Raw genomic sequence first — 11737 nt, forward strand, 5'->3', positions numbered from 1 at the left:
ATCCTGAACAACAGGATCCAGGACATCACAGGGATACCTGCACATCCATATTTATTGCTGTACAGTTCACAATAGCCAAGATATGGAAAAAACCTAGATGCCCCACTACAGATGAATGGGTCCCCAAAAATGTGGTACCTGTATACAATGGAATTCTACACAGCGATTAGAAATGATAAAATGATGGCATTCAAAGGGAAATGGACAGGTCTTGAACAAATAATGGTGAATGAGACAAGCCTAGAACATAGAGAACAAAGGCACATGGTCTCCATGATATGTGGATTTTAGAAATAAAAAACAAAGAGACATGACAAAGAAAGCAGGACCCAAGGTACCAATTCACAAAGAGACCAAAAAAAAGGGGGGAGGGGGAGCCTCAGGAGAAAGGCACCCAAAAGTGAAACACAAACACTAATTCATATGTACATAAATTCATATGTACATAATTTAATATCCAGGCTGTAAAGAACACTAAAGGTAAAGAAGCAAAAGACTTCTTTGTAATCAATTTTAGAGAAACTAAAGGAACCTCGACCCTTTCCTCACACAAGATGAACACAGGCTACAGTTACATATGGCACTTTGAAAGTAGTTACAACAGTGATATAACAATCGTTTCCATAACATGGAGTTCATTTCACTTAGCATTATCTTATGTGTTCGTAAGGGTATAGCTACTGGGCTTCTGTGATCCTCTGCTGTGACTTGCCTAAACCTGTGCTAATTATTCCCTATAAGGGAGACCATAGAGTCCATGTTTTTTTGAGTCTGGCTCACTTCACTTAGTATAACTTTTTCCAAGTCCTTCCATTTCCTTACAAATGGGGCAATGTCATTCTTTCTGATAGAGGCATAAAATTCCATTGTGTATATGTACCACATTTTCCTGATCCATTCATCTACTGAGGGGCATCTGGGTTGGCCATATGTAACTGTAGCCTCTATTATTGATGATCTTCTTGTATCACCTTCCTGTGGTTGTACCTACACTTTCTCTGTATCTTATCTGAGTATATTGGAAACCGTGTATACTGGTATTAGAACTAGGAAATTGGAAGCGAATACCAAAATCGAGAGACACAGGGTAAAAAAAGACAAACAACTACAAAAGCAATACTTACAAAACTGTTTGGTGTAAATGAACTGAACAACTCATGGGGGGGGACAAGGGAAAGGGGGAGGGGGAGGGGGAATGAGGGACGAGGTAACAAACAGTACAAGAAATGTATCCAATGCCTAATGTATGAAACTGTAACCTCTCTGAAATTCAGTTTGATAATAAATAAATAAATAAATATATATATATATATATATATATATATATATATATATATAAACCTTACCTTTAGAACAAACTGAACTCAATCTTAGAAAGGATAAAATGACAAAATTTTATGAGCTTTCTGACAACCATTATGCTTCACCTTACAGGGGAAATAAAATTAGAAACTCTGGTTTGTATGGACTCCTTTTTAGAATAAAGATCTTAAATGAAAATAAAAGATGTACACAGGTACACATCTGAAAGAAGTTGGGAGGAGGACACAGAATGAATGTTAAATAGAGGAGAAAACACAGTAGAAAGGGCCCAACAGCTGCAATGGGCACTGAGGAAAACAAACTAAGCAATTCAAGGGCAGCGGGTGGCAGGGGTGGGGGGGGGTGGGGGAGATTAGAGAAAAAGAAGGAACAGATTATGCGAAGCAAAAGAAAAGAGATATATAAGTATATATCACCTGAGCTGGGAGGAATTGTTTTACAGTTACTAATAATAGAGGACATAAGCATTGTAGACTAGAGGGACAATGGACATTAAGGATAAGATCTCTGTTTATTTTATTTCATATTTTGTTTTTTGAAAAAATAAGAAAGCAAGGGGGTGGGGTGAGGTGCTAGATGGGAAGGAAGGAGGGAGAAAATGAGGAAGGGGATAACAGGTATGACAAGAAATGTATATATACTCACTACCTTAAGCATGTAGCTGTAACCCCTCTGTACATCATCCTGACAATAAAAAAATCCAAAAAGTTACTCTTCACTTTGTTTTTCTAAATAAATTATTTCATTTTACATGTTTCAAATTATCCTTAAGTATATGTACAGAAGGGTTTCTTTGAACATATCAATTTATGAGTACAGCGCATCTTGATCAACAATGACACCCCTTCTCTCTCTCCCGACCCCATTCATCTCCTCAAGATACCTAATTTCATTTTCACATATGTGCATTGGATATTATTATGATTGTATTCACCTACTCTTTCTCTCAACTATTTTAAAGGAACTTCTAACAAGTGTTCTAGTATTCTATCTGCTATGTAATACTTGGCTCTAGTTACAGTAGTCTCACCTTTCAAAGTTTCATTTTTCATGGTTTCAGTGAGTAATCATCAATTATGGCCTAACAATATTAAATGGAAAATTCCAGAAATATATTGCTCATAAGTTTTAATGTGTGTTCCATTCTAAGTTGTATGATGAAATATTGTACCTTCCTGTTCCATCTTGTCTAGAATAAGGATTGCCCCCCTGTCTAGCTTATCTAGGCTGTCTATATTGTCCCCTCCCCCTTTAAGTCACTTAGAAGATCTCAAATATCAGATCAATTCTTTTAGCCTTGCAGTACTTGGGTTCATGTAATCTTTATTTTACTTATTAGTGCTCGTCTGCCCCAAATGCAAGAGCAGTGCTTTTAGAGACTTCGATGTGCTAGAGATACTGTTAAAGTGTATCCTTTAACTGAAAAGACGATTTTTCTTGACTAAACAAGACAAAAAATCAGATGATTAAAGTTGCTGAGGGTGAAATGAATCTTCTATCTCTGAAATTATAAAGAAGGAAAAATCTGGACTAATTTTGTTGTCACATTTCAAACTACAAACGTTATGGCCATAGTTCATGTTGGTGCTTAGTTAAGATGGAAAAGGCATGAAATTATAGGGCTCAATCCCACCCACTGTTTCAAACATTCACTGTGGACCTTGTAACATAGCCCCTGCCAAGAAAGGGGGCTGGATATTATGTCAGAATATTTATTTTAATTGGAAACAAACCAAAGAGTTCCTATTTACTATTTGTAAATAAGTTTAGGAATGTTTTCTTAAAGAACACACACACACACAAAAACCGGGTGACAGTGGCTCATGCCTGTAATACTAGCTACTCAAGAAGTTAAGATATGAGGATCTTGGTTTGAAACCAGCCCTTGCAGAAAAGTCCCAGTGAGATTCTTATCTCCAATTAAATACTCAAAAAAAATTTCAGAAGTGGCACTGTGGCTCAAGTGGTAGAGTGTTAGCCTTAAGCACAAAAAGGCTCAAGGACAGCACCCAGGCCTTGAGTTCAAGCCCCACAGCTGACAAAAAAAGAACATTAAAAAAGGTACAAAAACAAATTAATAGCCATATTGGTCTAGAAACCTGAAACTTAATTTTTTTTCCATTTGTACAGGGGTAAATGCACTGTATTAAATATGTAAGGTCTTATCTACGTGGGTTTGATTACAGAAACTAATAAAGTATTCTCTAAATAAAAAAGGTACAAAAAGATAAAGTATAACCAGTATAACAATAGCCATGGGAATTTGATTGTCTTAAAATATAGTAGCAGGGCATTGATGGCTCAAGCCTGTAATTCTTAGTACTCAGGAGATCCTGGTTTGAAGCCAGCCCAAGTAGGAAACTGTGACACTCATTAAATTTTTTTAAATTGTTATCATAAAGGTGATCTACAGACAGGTTATAGTTACATAAATCAGGTAATGAGTACATTTCTTTTTGGACAATGTCACCCTTTCCCTCACTCTCTCCCAGTTTTTCCCTCTCATCCTCGCCCATAAGTTGTATAGTTCATTTTTGATGTAGTGTCTAGTGAATACCATTGCTGCATTTGTTCATCCTTTGTCCCTCCATTTCTTTTTTTATTAATTAAATTTTATTGACAAGGTGTTGTGCAAAAGGGGTACAGTTACATAATAAAGTAGTGAGTACATTTCTTGTCTTATCTGTTACACCCTCCCTCATTTTTCTTTCCCTTCCTGGTTCAGGTAGGCATATATACAATACCCAGTGTACCAAAATCATATATAGTAACCATGTAGGGTACGCCAAAGGAAAATCACCTAGAACATTAAACGTAATGACAACAGTAGAATCCTCCTGTGTCCTTCTCTTGGAATTGTTTTTGTTTATCCTGGTCTTATATAATCATGAGTACATAGCTGTTGAGCTATGTGATCCACTGATAGGTCTATCCTAGACCTTTTTATGTTTGTTTAGTAGTTTTTTTGGTTTTAGATACATAATGTAAAGTCGCTGACCCAAACATGTGGAAATACCATTTGCAAAGAAGTTTGTTATTTTGCAGACCTGGTCTCTACTGTTCCCCCTCGCCCCCCAACAGTCATATATCAAGGAAACCATGCCCCTTTGTTCTCTATGTTCTAGGCTTGTCTCGCTCAACATTATTTGTTCAAGCTCCGACCATTTCCCTATGAATACCAATACTTTATCATTTCTAATCGCTATGTAGTATTCCATTGTATACAGGTACCACATTTTTTGGTTCCATTCATCTGTAGTGGGGCATCTGGGTTGTTTCTATATTTTGGTTATTGTGAATTGTGCAATGCTAAACATGGATGTGCAGATGTCTTTATGGTATCCTGAGACCTGTTGCTCAGGATAGATGCCTAGGAGTGGTATGGCTGTTGTTTCTCCATTTCTGTGCCCTCCTTTACTCCACCAAAAGACAGATAAATGAACAAATGAAAAAAACTGCAATGAAGAAACAAAAACACCTCTTGTTTCCATTTTGTGACAGTCTTATTTTCAATATACTACAAAAAAAAAACACAGAAGTAGAGCTGTGGCTCAAGTGATAGAGCATTAGCAATGAGCAAAAGAAGCTCAAGGACAGTACTCAGGTCCTGATTTCAAGCCTAGAACTGGCAAAAAATGAATGAATAAATAAAATCACCTCTGGAGCATATCACACATAATAGCAATGAGTGGCTGAAGGAAGTTTCTTCCTAAGGGGAAGAGTTCAGAGTTCAGTCAGAGAAGCCAAACCATCAGAAATGAGTATGTATCCAAATATGGATTTGCTACAGGAATTTAACTTCAGACAATTATGGGAGCTGGGAAGAATCTCTTAAAGTGGTTGTCTTCACATCTGGTTCTGGGGATTTCAGAAGAAGCAGTAGTTGGAAGGGAAAATGGAGGTAAGGAATGCACAGCAGGAGCTTGTGAAGATGGACTGAAACTCAGGTTTAGTTCTTGATACTCTTGACCTTGATGAGAGGCAAGTACTGCCTGACATCAACAAGGGAGACCAGAAGCCAAGTAACATGTGAATTACAAAATGACCACCATTGTACTTTCACCCTCTAAAACTTGCATGAGAACGCAGAGGTGTCATCCTTTGCCATTAATATTCTTATGGGAAGCCATTAACAACTTCAAATAAAACGCTCTGATAAATTTCTTTAAAAAAATCTTGCATGAGAAGTTTTTAAAATTTAATTTTGTTGTTGTTATTAAAGTGTTGTACAGAGTGGTTACCATCTCATAAGTCAGATGATGAGTACATTTGTTTCTGGACCATATCACCCCTTCCTTCTCTCACAAAAATCTTTTTTATGACCCACCTTAACTGGGTACCTATGGGGAGAGGACTACAGTTAACCCTCAAGTGTCCAAAGGTTCCCCATATGGGTTCTGAATCTGTCAATTCAGCCAATTGTGGATCCTAACAATAATTAAGCCTACAACAGTGCACCAGTATTTTATTTCTTTTCAGGGTACAAGAATATTTGAATTTATTTTTTTCTGTTTTGAAATATTTTAAAAATCATTTTAAAGTAGTTATACAAAGGAGTTACCATTTAATAAAGCAGTTTATGAATACAAAACATCTTGATTAATGTCACTCTTTTCAATATTCTCACTTTTACACCTCCTGTCTCACTTTTCTTAATTTTGTAGAACATACATAGATTTTTTTTTTGGGGGGGGGGTCTGAGACTGACACTCGAACTCAGTTCCTGGTGCTTTCATGCTTTGGCTAGTGTCTACCAACTGAGCCATACCTCTAACCCTGTACACTGAATTCTTGACTACATTCTCCCATTCTCTTCATTCTCCCTCGTTTCTTCTTCATTTGCCTGTTACTTTTCCCTTGACTCCACCCCACTCCTTTTGAATACCCACTTCCTGGTGTTTTATTTTGCTGAACTTTGACTTTGTCTTTCTAAGGAATTAAACTATTTAAATCTCTCTTGAATCTACCATACTGCAGTTAATGCATTTGTGTATGCTTGCATACTACCCAACGTATTCACATAAGTTTGTAAGCTAATTCTAGCTTTCACATCTGAGGGAAAACTTGCATCCTTTTTCTCTCTGGGTCTGACTTACTTCACTTGACATAATTTTTTTCTATATCTTTCTATTTCTTTACAAATGGTACAATAATTATATTTAAATTTCAATTGCATTTTCCTAATTGTAAAATGACTTGATTGTTTAGTATATATTGTGTGTCTTCCACTTGTGTTTCTTCTTCTGTGAAGTGCCTGTTCAGCCCTTTGTTGTCCTATTGGACGTACTGGTATTTTCTTATGGATGCATTGATGTACTTCATATATTCTCTACCACTTAAGCCACAGCACCATTTCTGGCTTTTTCTAAGTAGTTTTTGGAGATAAGTCTCACAGACTTTGCTGCCTGGGCTGGCTTCTAATCTTGATCCTCAGATCTCAACCTTCTGAGTAGCTAGGATTGCAGACCTGAGCCACTGATGCATGGCCTTGCACTGATTGTTTTTGAGATACGGTTTCACTTTCTGCCTGAGTATGTGCCTAGATTGCAATCTGCCTATTCTAGGTTTCCACTTATATGTGGGGTGACAGGCACCATGGACCAGCTTCTTTTTTTCAAGATGGAGTCTCATGCACATTTTTTGCTCAGGATAGCCTGGAATAACAACAGCCTGATCCTAGTCTCCCATGCAGCTGATCTGACAGGTACACAAAGCTCAGCTATTGATTGAAGTGTGGTCTCTGGAACTTACTGCCCAAGTCAATCTCAAATTATGATCTTTGCTAGCTCAGCTTTCTAAGTAACTAGGAGTACCAGTGTTTGATATAGAATAAGCTACTGAAACATTTCTAGGTTTTGCTTTTCGCATATAGGTCTTTAATCATCCAGACTTATTTCTTTTGTACAGATTGGGGTTTGATTATAAAGGTTATTTTTTCCCCATATCCATTATATATTTTCTAGACTTATGATGCTACACTAAATAATTCAAATGTTTAGATTCATTTCTGAGTAATCTATGTTATTCCCAGGGCCCATCAATCTAGCTTTTAACCTAAAACAAAACTTTTAGTTATTATGACATTATAACAGCTTTTAATATCTGAAAGACAAAATCTTCTCTATCTTCTTTACAAATTCTTTTGGCTGTTCTTAGTTTTCTGCTTTTCTTATGAGTTTTAAGTTGAGGTTGTCAGGTTTCCTGAAAGGTCTTGGTGACATTTTGACTAAAATTACAGTGAATTTATAGATCAATTTCAGGAGACTTTATAGCTTTATGATGTTGAAAATTCCTAGCTACAAATATAGTATATCTTCCCACATATTTGTCATTTTTATATCTTTCAATAAAATTGTATAATATTCTTTATGAGTCCTGAAAATTTTCTTGTAGATTTATTTCAAAGAACCTTAGCTTTTATTACTTTAGATGTTATCATTTTAAAAATTGCATTTGGTGATTTTCATTGGAGTATAAAAAAAGGCAATTGGTTTGTGTGTTTGAATTTCATATCTAACAACTTTGTTGAACAGTGTCATTAAAGTGAATAGTTTGTCAATTCTATAAAGACAATCATATCATCTGAAAATGACAATAGGTTTGGTTTCCTACATATTTTGATTATTTTTTTCCCTTTTTGCTGGTTCTGGGCTTTAATTCAAGGCCTGGGTGCTGTCACTGAGCTTATGTGCTCAAAACTAGCACTCTCCCACTTGCGCCACAGCTCCACTTCTGACTTTGGGTGAGTAACTGGAGATAAGAGTCTCCCAAACTTTCCTGCCAGGGCTGGTTTTGAACTATGATCCTCAGATCTCAGCCTCCTGAGTAGCCAAGATTACAGGTGTGAGCTACCAGCTCCTGGCTACTTTTTCTTTTCTTAATTCACTGATACAAATCGTTGGTACAATTTTAAATTAAGAAGTGATAGTGGAGATTCATATTTGTTCTTCAGTTTGAAGGGACTATTGATAATGATTCATGTAACAGTCAGGGTTCAAGTAGAGAAGTAGGACCACTAGGACATTGGTAATTGTTACACATTTCTTAGAAAGCATTAGGCCCTACACAACTGTACTTTCTGGGTAAGCAATCTTTATGAAGCTTCACACTGGCGCTTAAAGTTCACAGAGCATACAGAAGGGAAGGAATGATGGATGGCAGATTGAAAACTGTATTGATTCTTCTTATCTCTGGGATGATGGTCAAGGTTCTTTGTAACAGACCTCAATAGACACACTTTGGTGTCTGTTTATATTGAGATGTGTAAGGGAAAACCCAGAAAACCAGAAAAAACCCAGGAAGTGAAGAACTGTGACCAACCCAGTTGCTTCAAGGCAGTTAGGAATACTAGCTATGCTCATGTGACCAATTGTAGAAATATGGATCCTAATAGTTACCAGCATTTCTTTTTTATTTGATTTATAAAATGTTCAATGAATATCTAAAAATATTTGTATTATCTTTAAGTGGTTGTACAAAGGAGTTGCCATCCAACAAAGCAGTTTATAAATACAATTATCTTGATCAATGCTACCCCTTTCAACATTCTCCTCATCCCTTACAACCCTACCCATTTTCTCACTTTTCTTATGTTTTTATTACATGTGTGAATTTTATGACTGTATTCTCTTCCCCCTCCTAGCTTCATTTGTCCCCTCCCCCTTGGCCCCAACCCTCCTTTTCAAGTACCCATTTCCGAAGTTTAGATATGTTAACCAAATATTTCTTTCTTTCTCTTTTAGTCTTAGCTACCAGGCAACTCAGAACTCCTTTCTTCATCTTGGTAACCATAATTGGCCCTTATTAGAGACATAGTTCAGGTTTCCTACCTTTTTCAATTATTTTCCCCTTAATGAATCCATATATTGGGGGAAGCATTAAAATCGAACTTAAACAAGAAAATAGTAATTCTAGTCATAACCAGCTTTTGGGTATCTCATTTATTTTCCCTTTTGTATAATAATAGATTTATAACAGTATTACATATTTTTCCTCTGGAGCATATCACACATAATAGCAATGAGTGGCTGAAGGAAGTTTCTTCCCAAGGGGAAGAGTTCAGAGTTCAGTCAGAGAAGCCAAACCATCAGAAATGAGTATGTATCAAATATGGATTTGCTACAGGAATTTAACTTCAGACAATTATGGGAGCTGGGAAGAATCTCTTAAAGTGGTTGTCTTCACATCTGGTTCTGGGGATTTCAGAAGAAGCAGTAGTTGGAAGGGAAAATGGAGGTAAAGGAATGCACAGCAGGAGCTTGTGAAGATGGACTGAAACTCAAGTTTAGTTCTTGATACTCTTGACCTTGATGAGAGGCAAGTACTGCCTGACATCAACAAGGGAGATCAGAAGCCAAGTAACATGTGAATTACAAAATGACCACCATTGTACTTTCACCCTCTAAAACTTGCATGAGAACGCAGAGGTGTCATCCTTTGCCATTAATATTCTTATGGGAAGCCATTAACAACTTCAAATAAAACTCTCTGATAAATTTCTTTAAAAAAATCTTGCATGAGAAGTTTTTAAAATTTAATTTTGTTGTTGTTATTAAAGTGTTGTACAGAGTGGTTACCATCTCATAAGTCAGATGATGAGTACATTTGTTTCTGGACCATATCACCCCTTCCTTCTCTCACAAAAATCTTTTTTATGACCCACCTTAACTGGGTACCTATGGGGAGAGGACTACAGTTAACCCTCAAGTGTCCAAAGGTTCCCCATATGGGTTCTGAATCTGTCAATTCAGCCAATTGTGGATCCTAACAATAATTAAGCTGACAACAGTACACTTGTACTTTATTTCTTTTCAGTATTCCCTGAACAATAAAACTTAACAACTATTTGCATAGCATTTACATTGAATTAGTTATTGTAAGTAACAGGAGATTAAGCGAAGTATACAGGAGGACTTGAATGGCTGTATCCAAGTGCTATGCCATTTTATATAAGGAACCCCAGCACCCTTAGACTTTAGTATCTATGAGGGACCCTGGGACCAACTACCCATAGATAATGAGGGATGACTATATTGGAAGATATATGTTAGCTTATGCAATTTCAAACCCATAACAAATGATTTTTTCCAATTTATTGGCACATAGTATATAATAAAATTTACCTATGTTAGGCATGCAATTTGATTAACATTGATGCATGTAGTCACTAACTACCAGCATAATCAGAATACAGAAAATTTTCATCTCCCACTGAAAGTTCCCTCTTGTCTTTGACTACTTCTAAATTTGGATTACCTTTCTTCTTATAATGCAGTCATAAGTATATTATTATATTCCAGATATATTAGTAGATTCCAGACATAGGTCTTTCATGAGATAATTGAACTGTGACTATTTTCTCCTTACTCTGACTTATGTTTTAAAATTTTGGACAAAGATTATTTCCAATAGTAGAAGTCATAAATTTTGATGAAGTACAAGGTATCAGTCTTCCTTTTAGGATTAGTGTTTTTGTGCCTAAGAAATCTTTTTCTACCCCAAAGTGTATAATGTTCTTCTACATTTCCCTCCCTTTATTCCCATCATCTCTCCTGCCTGCTGCGCTCTCTACCTCCTCCTCTTCCTCCCTTTTCTTCATTTTCCTCCTCCTTCTATTCCCCTCCCCTCTCGTCTGCTCCTCATTTCCTTCCTCCCCTCTCCTCTGCTCCTCTTTCCTTCCCTTCCCTTCTCTGTCTTGGATCCTCTTGTATCACTTCCATGTGCCCTTGAAAAAAGTGTATATCGTACTGTTGATTGACAAAGTTTTCTTTAAGTGTCAATTATGTCAAGTTTGTTTGATGGCATTCAGGTTTTTTTATATCCTCACTGATTTTCTGTCCACTTGTATTAAATTCTAACAGAGGAATGTCAAAATAATAAATTGTACATCTATTGGTTTCTCCTTTTGATTCTCTTAGATTTTACTCTGCATTTTGAAATTGTTGTTTGTTATGTACACATTTAGCATTTTTGTTCTTGATGAATTGATCCATTCATCATTATCAAATATCCCTCTTTATCTGTAATAGTTTCGGGGGAGTCTTAGTTTTAAGAAAGGATCTGCTTGTGCCAAACAATCTCTGTGTGCACATATCATTATTTAATTTTCTTGACTAAATGATGGTTTACCTAGTGTCTTGATCCATTTCGTGTTGCTATAACAGAATACCAGAGATTGGATAATTTATAAAGAAGATAAATTTGTTGGATAACAGTCTGAGAAGATGAAGACTCTAATATCAAGGTGTCAAACATCTGATGAGGACCTTCTTGTTGCATCATAACATAGCATTAATTCATTCATGGAAGTGAAGCCCTTATAGCCCACGCACCACTCATTAGGCTTAATCTCCTAACACTCCTGTATCTGGGCTTAAATTTCTAGTACATGCTTTTTGGGGACATATTGTAACCA

This window comes from Perognathus longimembris, chromosome 28, assembly GCF_023159225.1.
Source record: "Perognathus longimembris pacificus isolate PPM17 chromosome 28, ASM2315922v1, whole genome shotgun sequence".
Taxonomy (NCBI): domain Eukaryota; kingdom Metazoa; phylum Chordata; class Mammalia; order Rodentia; family Heteromyidae; genus Perognathus; species Perognathus longimembris.